The following is a 17,131-nucleotide window of genomic DNA, read 5'->3' as shown; positions in this document are numbered from 1 at the left end:
TCATTAATTTCTTTGGACTGGGAACAGAGTACAGAGTCGCCTAGGCCACAAACTGTCTGACCAGAAAGAATAGACTTTGGTGAATAGATTATCTCAGTCTTCATCCACTTCAACTTGCGGCAATTTTCTTTCATGCCTGTAGCCTCCTTGGACAAGAAGTCTCAGAAGTGGTGTCTGGTTTCTTCAGCTTTGTCGGCAATAGGTATGATCAATTGCGTGGTCTACATATGAGATGTCAAAGCCTCACAATTAATACAAGGGGAGCCGTGTACTAAGGGACAATACCTGAGGAACAAAACATGGGTTAAATATGGACGGGGGAAAGTAAATGGACTAATCTTCCTGAGCAAAAGGAGTGGAACCAACTGAGGGCCTTGGAGAATAGACCTATCTCATGCAGTCTTTTAATCATAATGACATGGTAGACTGTATCAAAGACTGCTGAATGCTCGAGAAGAATGAAAGTCACAGGTCTGCCTTCATCTAGATGAAGCCTGAAATTATCAAGGGCAGCACATAGACTGATATCAATGCTGTGGGCAGACCTAAATCCTGGTTGAGAAGGATCCAGTATTTGTTTTTTTGCAGATAGGAAGATAGCTGAGAGTTGATCAGCCTTTTCAAAATTTTGGCTGAGCTTGAAAGCAGAGAGATAAGGTGGAAATACAACATATCTAAAAGATTGGCTGATGACTTTTTTTAAGAAGAGAAAGGAGATTTGCTTGCTTCCAAACAGTTGCTAAACTGGCAGAAATGAAGGACAGATTGAAGAGGTCCGTTAAATGAGCACTAAAAGCAATAGAATTACAAGAAATGACATGATAAGGACAGGGGTCGTCATCGGAGGATGATCTAATGCATTACATGGCTTCTTCCATTTTAATAGCGTTAATAGTACCAAAGGAGGCGAGTGGAGCACAAATTGTAGGGTGAGGCTTGTTCACAGCAAATAGTAAAAATAAAAGAGTGGGTTGTGGGGCAAAAGTGGAATAAATGTTTTCAATTTTGTTCTTGAAGTAAGTTAACAGTGTGGAGTACAGATAAGGAGTCAGGAGAATGGGCTCAGCACAGGCAGAAGGATGAGTGACTTATTTAAACATTTTAAAACTTTCACTGGAAGAGTGCTTACTCACCTCAGCACATGAAGAGAAAAAACTGCAGTGAGCCTAGGAGAATCACTTAGTGGTAGGTATTTAAACCAGCGAATAAGCTGTTTTTCCTGCCTCTAATGTATATTTGTAAAGATTTGATCGAGAGTATGGCCAGCAACAGAGTGGGGCTGATAAGTCTTTGGGAGAGATTTACAGCTTCTGAATCGCGCTTGAGTTTGTTAGTGAGGAATTCTGATCTTTAAAGTGAAAGTTAGTCGCCCAAGACTAAAAAGTGTTCAACATTAATAATAAAGGAGGTCAGTGATCCTACTAACGTAGCGCTAAAAACCTGAGCTCCCCCTATGGTCAGAGGAAGACTTAGAAAAATCTGAAAAGCAAAGATTTTTTATGTATCAGAAAAGAATCCACAATATTGAAGATATGTTTATGATTGAATATTAGGACACCACGTCCACCAATCATGCTGTTCTGATCCAATTTTACACTACTGTAATAATGCAGAATGCCAAGACACGTTTAAGTAATAAAATAAAATAGTTGAATGATATTCTCCCTGAGAGAACAAGCATTTAATTAAACACACTTAGCTCTTCCTCAGTGGAAAAGAGTCACACACTGTGGTGGCCTATTCTTATAGGAGTGGAAGCTAAAGATAGATTTTCAAGCATAGGTTGCCGCTTTTAAGTCATTCAGGAATACGGACCAATGCTGCCCACTGGAGTACGTTTATAGCAGCCAGTTTATTTCCTAAGAGAAACGTTGAGGGAGACTACTTGGAAGTAGATGTAATAAAGTCATACTATATCATTTTGTCCAAAAAGTCCAGGAGTCCTGGTGTCTGACATCTGGACACCAATGGCCTACCCATCCGCGCTCCCACTGCATGAGTCCTCTGAGTGGACGCACTGTGTCCGCATTTTAACATGTGCATGTCAAGACACTAGACTGAAACAATGGAAATTTTAACTATACTCCCAAGATGTCCTTAAAAACAGACTGAGGATTCTCAGGAGGTGTCAGAGGGCTTGGGAAATGGGGCCCAACTAACCTTTCCACTCCAATAGGCAAAGTAAAACGCGCATTTACAGCAAGCATTGACAACAAGTGACAATAAAAACTTGAAAGTTACTACCAAGCAGTAAACAATTGCTAATACAAAAACTGCCACATCCCACCATGGTAATTATCTTGTAAAATCGCTCCAGAAAGATTGTTGGAAACTGGGGAGTTCACTTTCTGACTGTAAACATCAGAGCTGGACTGAGAACCCAAAGCAGCCTTTGAACATTTTGTCAGACCAGCCCCCATAGTGTGCACAGCCAGCGAGCCTGATCACTACAACGGTGCTTGGGGTACATCCAAGAAAAATTAAAGCATAGTAAATAATGATCTTACAGTGCACCAGGATACGGAAATCTTTACTGGGGCTCTTCAATGATTCTCTTACCATCACTCTCTAACATTGCCTATCATCTTTCCATACTCTCTCTCACATGTATCTCATTTGTCTTACCAGTGTAGGGTGCTGGAGCACTTTACATTACACACACATACAGAGTTAATGAATTATATGTGTGTAAATGGGTGTAAAGAAAATGTTACATAACAGAAAGGGGACTACAAGGTGTAGGATTCACATGTCATCCATACTTTTTTAACAGTGGTTGGTCTGGTGAAGCATAAACTAAGGAATTAAAATGTAACACAGTGGTCAGGGCTGACTTTACTAATAACAATGTATTTCTAGCCAAATAACCCATTTTTAGCACAATTAGGATAATCACAGACTGGAAAAAAGAACATTCTAACTTGTACCATGTAGTTTGCATGCAGCTCTCTGATGGCAGTCCATAACTCACTCTGCTAGATTATGATTGTAACTTATGGGCTGCACAGTTAACAAAAGGATCTCTGTGTCAAAAGTAGTATCTCACTGAGCAATGCACATAAAAATCTTTTTTTTAATCTGAATAGAACACGTCCTTTGCAGCAGGCATATTAACCCTCTGCGCTCCCTTTTATGAGTCAAAACTGTAGCTAGACAAAACTCTGATCTCCATCCAGCAAATACATTAACACCATAGTTACCGTGACACTTTTATTTTTACCTGAAAACTGTTGGATACGGAAGGAACTCTGCGTGTGCTTTTAAAACTGCACTGCTACAAAACTACCCCCCAGTAACAAAAGCAGCCCCCACCCTTCCAGCCTCCTGGGGAAAAGCTTAATGCCCGGCACCGCCAGTCCTGATTTGGTAAACATCCACCTATACCAATTTTGTGAATCACAATTTGGAATTTACATTCAGAAAGCACTGGTTTTCTGCACCAATATAAAAGTTAGGACAGGAGAAATCTTTGTGAATCAGATCCTGTGTTACTATGCAAGTCCTTCAAAGTATTGCCGTCAAAGGACTTTTATGGGGTCATTGTGCACAACTCGCAGAAGGTCAATGCTTCTGGACACATGTATGCCCAATCAGTGCAGGTGAGACACCAGGGAGTATAGAAAGCCAGCAGGTACTTGCACATGAAGCGAATGTAGCAGTCAGTCCCCAGAACTTATTCACAGCCTGCATGCACAGGGGAATTGACTGAAACTCCTTCAAAGAAACTGCATCACGCTTGCACACACATGTCCGTACAATCTTCTCAACCTACTTTATCCTGTCCCCTGATGCTAAAAACAAACAAACAAATCACTGACCATGAGTCCTGGGAAGAGTTCACGACCAGTGCTCCTGCGCTTCTTATGAATAGATAACGACGTGGAAAGTTATTTCTGCCCTACAAATAACTCTACCTTTACCTTTTTCCTACTGATAAACAGGAGCTCTTTAATTGACTGTGATATTTAATTGCAACATATTGTTCGCTGAAAGGATGTAAAAATCATTAACTTACCCATCTTTTATGTCTCTAAAGGATACAGGAATCCTTTGCATAAACTAGCATGGATTGATATTCACATTTAGCAAATGCACAGTCAAGAGATGAATTATGGATTTTATGATTAAATGCAATTGTTTCTCAAAGTGCTCATGCTTCGTTTAATTTAGTTTCAATCAATGCAAATTGATTAATTATCATTCCACCGGTATCATTTTCTTTAATAAACATGCATAATGAACTTATTTGTTAGTGGTATATACAAACGGCGCAGGATTAACTCTAAGCACAGATGTTTTAAAAATAAAATCGCGCTGATCCCAAAACGGGTTTCTTTCCACCTACAGACTGCCGACAAACCAGCACCTGATTAGAACGGTTGCAACACCCCTGAGACCGGCATTATTGCCATCGCATTAGGGTCATCGAATTACATAAACATTTTTTTTTACTATTTTTTGCTTTGATGATTTCACTTGCTCATCAAACCGGAGTACATTTTTCATTACAGAGATATCCCGTTTCTTGTCATGCTTCACTTAGGTGTTGAAATTCAGAAATGTGAGGGATGCTTTTCATTACATCAACTGACATCTTAATAAAGATTATCTATTTCTTTCAAACTAACCATCGCTGTCTGCAGAAGTCTTAGCATCCTGGCTGTCCCATCCTACAGTCTTCAGTATCAGTGACTCAAGCAATTATTGGGATTTTAAGCCCCACACGAGACAATGAACTGCATCATTTCACAGGTTTTCTAGTTCCCAGGCTTACTGCAGTAATTACATTTTTGCTGTTCAATATCTATCCTGGTGGGAATCCTCCTCCCTCGCTGTGATTAAGGGCCACGCCTCGTTCCGCCAGTGGCTTCAGGCTTCAGTGATTGAGTACATGCGCCTAGAGGGCAGAAGAGAGAGGGTTTCGTTAGGACGGTTCACACACGCTCTTTCAGGACGACATATGCGGTTGCTGATGCATACAGAAAGTCAAGTGTATCAATTTCAAATCTTTTAATCAGATTTTATTGTTGTTATAGTGCTGTGTCGAGAATGAACATGCATTTAGGGATATCATTTAGGCGTTTAGGGGGTGGCAATTCTAGCTTTTCGCCGCTATGCACCTTTATTGATGTCTGAAAAAATGCCTTTATTTGCGATTTTCTTTCGTACATTTTGTGTCTGTAATGAATAACATTATTTTTTCAAAAATTCTCATTAAGATGTCTTGTGGCTGTTTTGATAATTAACTTGCAGCACTATTCTGAAATTATATATTGTTATTTCTTATTTCTTTTATGTTTATTTTGGAATTCCAAGAGCATTTCACTGAAAGTGCCTTACTATATCAGACAGATGCTACATTAAAGTTTAACTTATGGCAAAATAAAGCAAAATAACAAAATAACTATAACTATAATTCTTAGAAAAATAGAAAACATTTAAGTCATTTGACACCAAAACAACAGAAATCCAATCAGTAGAACACAGGTTGTGACTTTTCAAAGTTTTCAGTAAAGACTAGCTCCTAAAAGAGCAAAGCACCAACCATTGGACACCTAGTCGTGTGAGACCGGGTCAAATAAAAAAAAATTGGGCTGACCACGATAGAGTGCGGGTTGGATGCAAGCAGTGGATTGGGCTTGGTCTCTGCTTACCTTTGGACTTTGAATAATTTTCAAGAAAGTATTCTGAGAAGGTAGGGTTCAGCGGGGCAAGGCTGCCAGTGGTGTCCAAAGAAGAAGCATGGTCATCAGGGAGTGGCTGAACAAAGCTGTGGTGAATATGTCTACGTTCAGAGTTAGTCATTTTTATGGAAGTTAAAAATCTCCAGCAAGATGAAGCAGGAGGCTGTCATTGATGGGAGATCCATGAAGCCAGATATCTCTTTGGCGAAGGACTGTTGCTACAAAGTCCATCTGACTAGAAAGCCACCTTGGGCAGATAGATCAGCAGGTTGGTCCAGGTCTTCTCTCGTTTCTCTGAACAGTTTTCATCTAGAAATTTTTTAAGTCCCAAGTTTTGGATTTTGGTTATCTGGGCACATTTAGCACCACCAGCAGGGTCCAGTGCTGGAAGGCCAAAACTTGAGGCGTTAGGGCTCACTCAACTTTCTAAAAGTGGCATTTTTAAAATTGTCATTTAAAATGTGACTTTACCATTAAAGAGGACTTTAAATACACTTTCATAGATACCAAACACGAAGTGCTTACTGTTTCCCAATCAAAAACTAGCACCTATTAAATGTAATATGGCAACCCCAAAAAACATCCTATGGGAACAGTAGGTCTTGAAGTAGTGAAAAACAAATTTAGGAGTGTTTCACTTCCAGGGCATGTAAATCTTAGAAGTACATGCCCAAACATTTAACAGCAGTACACCCTGTCCAGTGAGGTACCTAGGGCCTACCTTAGGAGTGACCTACATTACATTACATACTTTTCATTACATCAACTGACATCTTAATAAAGATTATCTATTTCTTTCAAACTAACCATCGCTGTCTGCAGAAGTCTTAGCATCCTGGCTAAGGCCGGGTCTGGTGGCTTAGTGGACTAATGCGTCCACTATAGGGGCCTGTGTTTGATCTCATGGTCACAGGTTCAAATCCTGGCAGGTTCACTCAGCCTTTCATCCAAAATTCTGAGGTCAATAAAATGAGTACCATTGAGTTGGGTAACAATAAAACATCTGTTATTCAGCGCCAAGATGCCTGCGGGTGAACGTGCGCTTTACAAATACACATGTTATGTTACATGCAAATAAAGGGTGGTTAAGGCTTGGCAAGGGGGCTATATTGGCAAGTAGAATTGTCAGTTTTAAAACTTCTTTCAGACTGCAATGGCCAAGTTTTAAGGGGCTACAATATGTGCTACAGGCCCACTAGTAGCATTTAATGGACAGGTCCTGGGAATATATTATACCCCTCTACACGAGACTTACAAGTAAATGTAATATTCCAAAATAGGTGTAAACCAATTTAATCATGTTTAATGGAGTGAGCAAAAGCACTTATGCACAGGTGGGCAGTGGTGAAGTGCACAGAGTGCTATGGTCAATAAAAATGAATTCAGCAAAAAAGTGGAGGGTAAAGGCAAAACATTTAGGGATGACCTTTCAGAGAGGGCCAGGTCAAACATGATTGAAGAGGTACTGCCACCTCAAGACTCTTGTACAGTCTATCATCTGGATGAAGATGTAGTCTGTTCTAGTTGAGAAGGAAATGCTTAAGAATGTGTATCAATACGAAAAGCAAAAACAACCTCAAAGGGAAAACCAAGAAGCAGATAATTGGATGACTTGTTCTGACACTGCTACCGCTGATCTATCTATGGCATATGTGTAGCTGCATTCAGATGACTAAATGAGCATTGTATTGCCTTGATGCAAATGTAAAAGACTCCAATTAAGTAGCAACTGAAATCCCAAAGTTATCATGGTCAATATGGTCCTGTCAGAAGAGATGTTGAAGATCATCCCTTACAGTTAAGCTGGTATTCAGAGATTCCTAGCAGATATTTGCCTGCAGGTAGTTTGAGTAACAGCAATATAAGACTCCAATCAGGATTCTGCATTAGGATAGTCTGTTACAGTTCATCTGGAGTGTGCAGTGAGCAATTAACTTTGAAACTATGAAGTAGTAATCTTCCCCTGATGGATCAAAATTAATCAGGAAAGAATCAGAGTGTTTGAGGTTCTGTAGCAAATAAAAATCAATTTTGCTCTTTATAGGCGAGCCTCCATTTAAAATAACATATCTTCCAGGAACAAGGTGCTTATCTTGAATAATGAAGTTTAGTTGTCTTCACCACAGGAGGAAGGTACAGAAAATAGTTTGAAGCAAGAGAGTCAAGCCACTGACTACCACTGTTATAGATAGAAAGCTGCATTGCATGCAAATGAATATAGCTAGACAACTTCTCATAAAAACATAATTTAGAAGAAGGGGACTTCCTCCTTCTCAGGCTGATGATCCAGCCAGCCTGTAGAAATACTCATGTGTAAAGCATTCTCTGCCACTTGCCATGTATTGTTTTGATACATATGGTGGCATATATCTATAGCAAAAAGTCATAAATGGACATTTTTTAATCTATCTGAATTACAGGCAACTACACTATGGTGCACTCCATGGAATTATACCTCATTTGTGTCATTGCAGGCATGGGGCAATAATATGCAAATTGCTAGACAAAATCCCACTGCACAGTAAAGCAAGAAATGCCAGAATTATTTGGTCGTGTTGGGCTTCATTAGGGAGATGCAGATCAATCACAACATATACCTCTGGTGAAGAGGTCTATATCAATGAAGCACCATTTCCACAGATCTATTGGTTACTTGTTTCCCTAAACTAAAGTGCTGTCCATACTAAAATATCACACTAGGTATTTCCACCGAAAAAGCTTTTCATTTTTTTACATATTGTTATAGTTTGCCAGCCCCATGAGTTTTGTGTTTGTTGCTATTAGCTTCCCAGTCAGTTTATTTATGGCAGTAGTGTGAGGAGCTCCTGTTTCTAAGGGGCCCTTCAAACTTTGTGCTGCTCTGGGACACCCTTTGGTGTGCTCTGAAATGTGAAGACTCATCAGTAATCTCCATGCTCTGCAGTCTAGAAGACGGAGCCTCTCTTCACCACTTCTACTAAGACCCTTGCTGGTGGCAGCATTTGATACGTTTAGGGGTGCAGTTGATGCACCCAGATAAGAGGACCATTGTTCCACCATGTGAATTAAGTTAAATGACTAGTGGCATGTGGGTACCCCTTTGAAATCATTTTCTTTTGCTTTTGAAATGCTTGAATATGTTCTATACAAAGTTTGTGATTAATGGTTGCAAACATTGGAACAAGTTAACACAGTTAATATTTTGTGATAACTGTATTTGGCCCCTCATTGAGATTTACTCTTGGTCAGGAACACATATTTCTTTAAATAAATGACGGTTGTAAGCGGAAGAAGGATGCCACTAACAAGTACATTTCAACCCTCAAATTTATGTTGCTTTTCCTTTTGCTGTGTTTGAAGGCTTTCTCGAGGAAAGCTAGAAATACATTGTCTAACTAGATTAGGCTCCAGTATATAAGTGGCCTGTTGTTAGGGGTTTATACAATGGCAATTTCATGAGGAGTCATTCTAAGCAAATTCATTTAATCCGTAAAATATATATATAATCTTTATTTCTTTTTCCTTTTTTTTTCTTTTCTTGTCTCACACAAGAGAGGTTATTGACAATTAATTTAAGCATACACCAGTAATTGGCTAAAGCTGCAAAAAAATCATATATGATCATGCAACAGCACAGATGGTCTGATGCAACAATTCATCATATCTTATTGGCTCACATGGAATAACTCATTAATGATATCAAAATGAGGAAGACTTTCCTTCTAATTCTGAAATGCCACTTTTGCATGCCCTGCATGTCACAGATTATTATATACCTAATATAAACAGAAACAATTGTAGAACCATGTGATACTAGGCACTTCTCCCACATGACCACTTCTCCTGGGGAGCCCAGATTTTCACCCCTTCATCCTAGCCTTTTTTCCCTTTCTGGGATGTAGCCTGCTATGTAGGTGGAACACTGAGAGCAGTGTGGCCAACCACTGATAAAATAAGGGAGTGTCTGGGTTTAGCCAATTCAGATGTGAGCAATTCCCCATAGCAATGAAGGCCACAAATTGCCCTGCCTCCCCACCTGCTTTGTCATGAACACCCAAAAGCATGAGTTGAGAGGATAGTACTACTTCTGTATGCAGGACAGTCTGCAAGAAAGATGATATCTCATGTTTAAAAGAGTCTGAAGAAGGACAGCTTCAGAAGATATGCACAGAGTCAGCTTTCAAGCTCTGACACCGAGGGCAAGAAATCCCTGTGAGCCTCCTCCAGCTTGCTATTTTGGTTGGAGTATTTTACAGGTTGAAGAGGGTTTTAAAGTGCTGTGACTGTAAGCCAGCAGACACGAGTACCAAATGGCCAAGCTCTAGGGACTAAAAAAACCTAACATCATTGGTGCCTACCCTTCTCCACCAGTTATCTGACTGGTTCCCCAAATCATTGGGTATAAGACCCTCAAGATATTCATAAATTTCACTTATCTTACAGCCTGCAGTATTACGGAGAAATTCAAGCAGTGTTACCTTATCTAAACAAGTACCTTCCCCACACTTCCTGATTAAAAAGTCCCTGAATTGTAGGTATTTGAAGAAATTTATTTTGTCCTATCCAAACTCCATTTGTAACACCCCAAACTACACCATTTGATTTCTATCAAAAAGGTCTCCTAGGTTAGCTATCCCTTTAGCTTGCTTTCCACCTAGAGCAATATGCATCATGGAATATCAGTGGAAGTAGCCAATCATCTTCCTAACCACCCGCCATATTTTGAAAATACCTTGTAAGGTCTTAAATGTTGCCTTTGTATAATAGCTAGCTTCTACCATTTTCAAAAAGAGGGCTTTGCCAATTCATAAGTCGAAGGTGTGACTTCCGGCACCTGGACAACAACCGACTGACCACCTACTAAGAAATTCATGTACTCTAGGGCAGAAGTCCACAGCTGCTACCAGCAATTAGGGACCGCCCAACAACCCCTTACCTTGGGGAGCATCATGTACATCTGGACCCTCCTGACTTTTGCATAAGATCAAATAAAGCTACTCGATGCTGCTTCCATTTTTTGGAGCCACTGCCTGTCAAACTCTGACGGTGTAGCCTTAAAAAAGTAAAGAACCTTAGGTTATTAACATTGCAGCAGCCAACTATTGTAAGATGAAAAATTTCCAACCTCTTAAAATCCAGATTGCCTTTTTGTATTACTGGAGCTAGATTCAGCTCTACTATGTAATCCACCTTGAGGGTAATATTTACTCCTAGATAACATGCATGCTCAATAATCTGGTCATCCTCAAACTGCACCAAATCATTTACTACCAGATGGGTCTTAGTCTGAATCAAAAGAAAGCCTGAGATCCTTCCAAAATTTGAGGGCTCTTTTTCTAACTCCAGGATTGACACATTAGGGTTTGGTGTCACAACCACAATATCATCAGCATAAGCCAAAATGTTCATGGTAATGCCCTGGGTCTTCATTGGTTTGATTAAAACATTGGCTTCAAGTTTCCTAATGAAAGAGTCAAGATATAATGTGGACAGTAAGGGCGAACATGGGCACCCTTGCCTTGTGCCCCTCCTTATTTGTAGGGACTCAGATTCCCAACTTTGGAGCCTTGATTTTGGGTTTGAAAAGACAACTTTGGTAGCCTTAATGAACCCTTACCCAATCGTACTCCCTAGATTGACCTTCTCTGCTTTTAAAAGTGCCATGGCTATAGTAGTCCTTGTCACACTGGCCATAGTAGTCCTTGTCACACTGGCCACATCAAATAGTGTTATAGTCCTTCCGATGTGGTCAGTGGTTTCCTCTATTGGGTATAAAACCATGTTGTCTAGGATATACTAGTTTTCTGATTATCCAACTTAACCTAGTAGCCAGAATTTTTAAATATAATTTTGCATCACTATTTATAAAGCAGAACAGTCTGTATGATACGGGCTTATGAGGAGATCTATCTTTTTTCATAAAGATCACAATATTAGATGTGGCCTAGCAGGGAGGGGTCTAATGGCCATTTTGCACACCCCATAAGATACAGGCCAAAATCTCTTCAAAAAAGCGAGAAAAAAAAATGTAAAACATTCAAGAGGGATTTTATCCATACCCACTGCTTTGCCAGAAGGAAGAGTCCTAAGTGTCTTGCTTATTTCATCCTGCAAAAAGGGGGCATCAAGAAAAGCTTGATCTTCCAAGTTTACTTTATTCCCCATGGTAGAATCTAAGTATTGAAGAATTCCCTGCTCATCCACCCTACTCCCCTCCTTGGGCTTGGTATAGCTTCCTGTAGTATTCCTTGAACATTCCCAGTATTGCCTCTGGGTCATTAACGAGCTGGCCATTCTTGTCCCTAATCTCCGATATTTCACCATGAGCTGCCTTTTGTCTAGTCCGAAGTGCCAGCAACTGGCCTACTTGATCATTAAAGTCATAGCACTCTGTTCTACGAGTCAAGTATTTTTCATCAACCTTACAAGTCACAATATTACCAATGGCAGACTTAATCAATGCAAGTTTCTGCAAGATATGTTCGCCTCCTTGAGATGGTGCCTCATTAAGTTGAGTCTACTACATAGAGGTCCCTACATTTATCTATCAAAGACTGAGAAAGGATCCTTGGCTGATTGAGACTTAAACTATGGGTTTCCCCCTTATACCAGCCTGTGAAGCATCCCAGACAACTCGGCTGGTGCACTGCCTCTATTTACGCCCATACATTTTGGTATGCATACTTTCATATGAGAGACATAGCTTTCATAGGACAATAAACCCAGTAAAATGACCAAGTCTGTGAGGCATTTCTTCTGCCCAAAGAGGAAATTAAAATCACCAGCAGGTTAAGGTTATATACAAAAGTGCATATAATCTTAATGGCTGAAGACGTATGCCTTCCAACTTTGTCTCTTTGTTTTCTTCTATATTGTGATGGAATGTGATCCAAAAATGGAATTTTAGAGGCAATACACTGAGCTTTCTTTGAGCTGTCGAGTTGTAGTATGGCCCTTTTACTTTGTTTGACTTTTGCACTGTAATAATAAAGAAGTATGGCTACCATTTTTAGCTCACCTCTTTCTAGTAACACTTTTAGGAGCAAAGAGTGTTGGGTGCAGGGTGCAGCCATAGGGCAGGCTCTGCAGCAAACACCTACTGTGCACAGCTAAACGGTGTGCTCTGCAGTCATTGGCCACCATGAGGAGTAAAGCACTAGTGTTGTTTCACAGAAAGCCTTGTGTCAAAACATACTTCACATGGCTAAAAACTGTGCCCTGAACAGTTTCTCTCCCTGCAGAGATTTTGGTGTATGGAGTTTATTGGAGGCAATGTCCTGCAAATAATCCTGCTGCACATTTAAGGGCTTGTGCTGTGTAGATTGGCCATCTATGGTGGGTTGAGCCCATGGCTTGGCCCGACACCAGGATCTGAAGCAAACCCCTGCTGTGTCCAGTCAAGGACTGTGGGTGTTGGCATACTGTGGAAGGTTGAGTACAGGGCCTGGTTGGAGGCCAGGCCCTGCTGTAACCCCCTTATGGATAAAAACATTTTTATTTTATGGTTGGATCCGCAGTGGCCTTAAAATGAAAGAAAATGAAGCACTGTCTCCTGCGCTTCCTTATTTTAAAGAACCAGGGTGGGCAAAGTCCTGCAGGGCATTTTTTCAGTAATGTGGCAGGGGGTGGGGGGATCCTGGCCCCCTCCCACTGTCCCAGGGACCGCCACCTCCCCGGGGCTTATATTGTTTATGTGGGGGACTGCGTGCCCTCCGCTGCCCTGAGGACCATCACTTCCCCAGGGCTGTTTCTGATATGCACCAACACCCTGGGGCATTTAAAAAATGATATGCGGGGGGGCCTCTGCCGCCCCCCTACTCCGAGGACCATCACTACTGGGATCAATCTGAAAACAAAAAGAAGGGGGACCCCAAAGCTCTGGGGACCATCACCCCAGGGGTTTCTATATAGTTATAAGTGGGGGCCCGTGGCCCCCCCCTGTGCCCAGGGGACCACCACCCTCTTGGGCAAACAGAAAAAAATTGAAAGGGGGACCACCACCCCCCAGGGCTATATAAATGGAGGGGGGCTGCATCGCCCCCTTCATGGAACCACTGATGGCCCTGGGGACTGCCATCCCCCAGGGACGGCTCCTGCTATGTCCTGGGGGTTGGCACCCCCAGGACATACCTGCTTGTTGTGGCTTGGCTGCAGCTCTGCATCTGCAGCTATGCCACAGCAATCACTTTGGGGTTTTTTGACATCAAGACCTGTCAAGCAGGTCCTGCTGACAAAATCCGAAACTTTCATCTCTGTCCTCTGCATGCGTGCTGGGGACAGAGATTAAATGCTTCAGCAAGCATGGAGCTGCTGTCAACGCAGCACCCTGCTTGCTGAAGCAATGGCTTTGCAGAGGAAGCCTTAAGCCTTCCCCCGCAGTGTCAGGTAGTCCGTAAAGGGAATTTTTGTAAAATAAAATGAAAAATGAAAAGTAGGGACCGCAGGGGAGTCCTTGAGGGCTCCCTGCGGTCCCAGATAACTCGTAAAGGGCTTGGTTTTAAATAATAAATAAAAAAAACGTTTGCATCCATGGTGGATCCACAGATCCACCATAAAATGAAAAAAATAAATGAAGTGCGGTCTCCCACTCCTCCTTATTTTGAAGGCCCTGGGTGGGCAAAGTCCTGTGGGCATTTTTTCAGTAATGTAGGGAAAAGTAGGGACTCCCTGATGTCCCAGATAGACCATAAAGGTCTTGCTTTTAAATAATAAATTAAAAAAATATGTATGTAGGGACTGCGGGGAGCATAGGAGGGCTACCTCACTGTCCCAGATAGCCCTTAGAGGAGATAAAAATAGGGCGGAAAAAAACCCAAAGATAGCTCTTCATGAAAGTCAATGAGTTTCACACTGAGTACTGAGGTTTTGTGTTCAGCTGGACTAATTTCCCTCTTTTTTTCAAAAATGTCAAATGTTTAAATAAAAAATTAGATGTGATTTTATTTAAAAAAAAAAAAAAATACATTTCCATTTTTGAATTAAACAAAAATATGTCATTTTAATGATATAATTGACGCACCGACTAAACACTGAGGTACTCCTCTCACACCTAGACAGACAATCCGACAGCCACTCTCACCCTAGATACACCCTATCACATCTAGTCTCACACCCAGTAAGGCTGCGGCCAACTCGCATCGCGCACGACCAAAGGCCCATGTACAGCATGGGGTTGAGTGGCTTGGATGAGTTGGCTGCAAGGTCTGGCTCCGGCCAGGTCTTGTGGGCAACCTCCCTTGCGCACAGGTGAAGGCTGTGCATGGTGAAAGTTTAGGTGCTTATAGGCGAGTGGCTTCAGGGCCTGCCAACCACCGCCACGCATGGCCTTTGGCTGTGTGCGGCGGTGGTTGGATTAAAGTAGGCTGTGCGCAGCACTGGGTTAAGTGGTTAGGGGTGTTGGGTGTTGGGCCTGGCTGTAGACCCAGCCCTATGGCCAACCCTCTCTGTGCATGGCCAAAGGCCAGGTTCTGAGGCCAACGCCCACTGCACACAGCTGAAGGCCATGTGTAGGGCAGGGTTTGGTGGTTATAAGGGGTGGCTGCAGGGTCTGGCCACAGGCCAGGCCCTGCTGCCAACCACTGACAATGTCCGTGCGTGGTGGAGGTTGGATTAATGTATAGTAATGACAATTACTATACGTTAAAATTCCATAGAAATTCACTGAAAAAAAAAAAAGGTTACAGGGACGTTATAGTTAGGAAATAGATTTAAAAAAACATAGAAATTCACTGAAAAAAAACAAAGGTTAGAGGGACGTTTTAATTAGACTCACATTTCTAGAGTACAAAACCATAGAAATTCAGCAGTTATAGTTAGTTACCTCAAGTAACTATAACTCATGCCGTAAGTTAACTATAATTCGCACCTTCGTCATGCACTGCTATTCACCCCACAAATTACGGCACTCATGACATCTTTGATGACATGCTTGATAATATCAATGCAATATTTACCATCATTTTTTGAAGGAAAATCCTGTGCATGTGTGGGGGGGGGGCACAAGTTGTAGTTACCATAGGGTACGAGTTATAGTTACTTGAGGTAACTCTAACTATAAATGCTAACTGCCTAATTTCTATGGTTATGTACGCGTGACATATGAGCCTAAATATAACAATCTCTCAAACCTTTGTTTTTTTCACTGAATATATATATATATATATATATATATATATATATATATACACACACACACACACACACACATAAATGGAGAGCAACAGTGAGACTATAATGTATAATGGCATACAACGGCAGGAAGGTGGGAGGTGGTCAGGTACAGCAAGCTGACCACACAGGGCAGGTCGGAGAGGTTGTGGCAGCGCAAAAAACCATGCATGGCAAGCAAGCAGATGAGTGACAGCACAATGGCAAGAGGAAGGGGGCAGGGGTATGCACAAAGGACCTTGGAGGACAGAAGGAAGGGGTGTGGGCTGGACACAGATGGGATGGCTATGGAAGGGGATTCACAATGGCCCACACAGGGCAGGTAGGAGAAGCAATTGGAGCACAAAATAGCACAGAGGGCAGAAGGGCGGAAGGGAGTGACAGCAAAATGGACAATGAAGGACAGGAGAGAGGGGATTGGACATGAAACTCAGACAGGCAGGGTGGAGGTGGCAGGGACAGGTGGCATCTGACCATGCTCAGCAGGTGGGAAGGGCAGTGGCAGCTCAACAGAACACTCAGAGTAGAGAGGAAGGGCAGTGGCTGGTCCTTGGAACATGGTGGGCAAAAAGGAGGGAGCAGGGGAATGCACACAGACATTGGGGACATGGGGAAGGGAGGTAGGGGCTGCAAGCTTAGCATAGAGGCTAAGCAGGTGGGCTTTGATGGGGCACAGAATTGGGCAATGAAGGGCAGGAGGAGTGGACAGGAACATCAAACTAGCTGAAGAGCAGTGGTAGCACATCAGACCAAGAAGGGCAGGAGGGAGGGGGCTTGTGCATGGACTCGGACATCAGAAGATAGGGAGGAGGTGGACGGGGCAGCAAGCTAACTGTGCAGGGCAGACGGGAAGGGCAGTGGAAGAACAACAGCCACACAGGGCTGTAATGAGGAAGCAGGGACATGGACTTGGACAATGAATGGCAAGGAGGAGGAGGGTCTGGAGCAGCAAGCTTGGGTGGGGGCAGCACAATGTCAGGTCAGGCCTTGCATCTAGCCTCCCTTCCCCACTGTGCATTTCAATGGGCATCTTACTTACCGTTAAAAAAAACCTAGCAATTCTTTGAAAAAAACATCAGTTACATGGATATTATAGTTAGGAAATAGAATAAAACCTTAGAAATTCACTTAAAAAAACAAAGGTTACAGGGACATTATAGTTAGGTTCAGATTTTACATGCACACAACCATAGAAATTCAGTTGTTATAGTTAGAGTAATTTCAAGTAACTATAATTATGCCCTAAGGTAACTATAATTCGTGCCCTTGCCATGCACTGCTAATTACCCCAGATATTAAAT

Source organism: Pleurodeles waltl, chromosome 12 (assembly GCF_031143425.1).
Source record: "Pleurodeles waltl isolate 20211129_DDA chromosome 12, aPleWal1.hap1.20221129, whole genome shotgun sequence".
NCBI lineage: Eukaryota > Metazoa > Chordata > Amphibia > Caudata > Salamandridae > Pleurodeles > Pleurodeles waltl.
Note: the sequence above shows the minus strand (reverse complement) of the source record.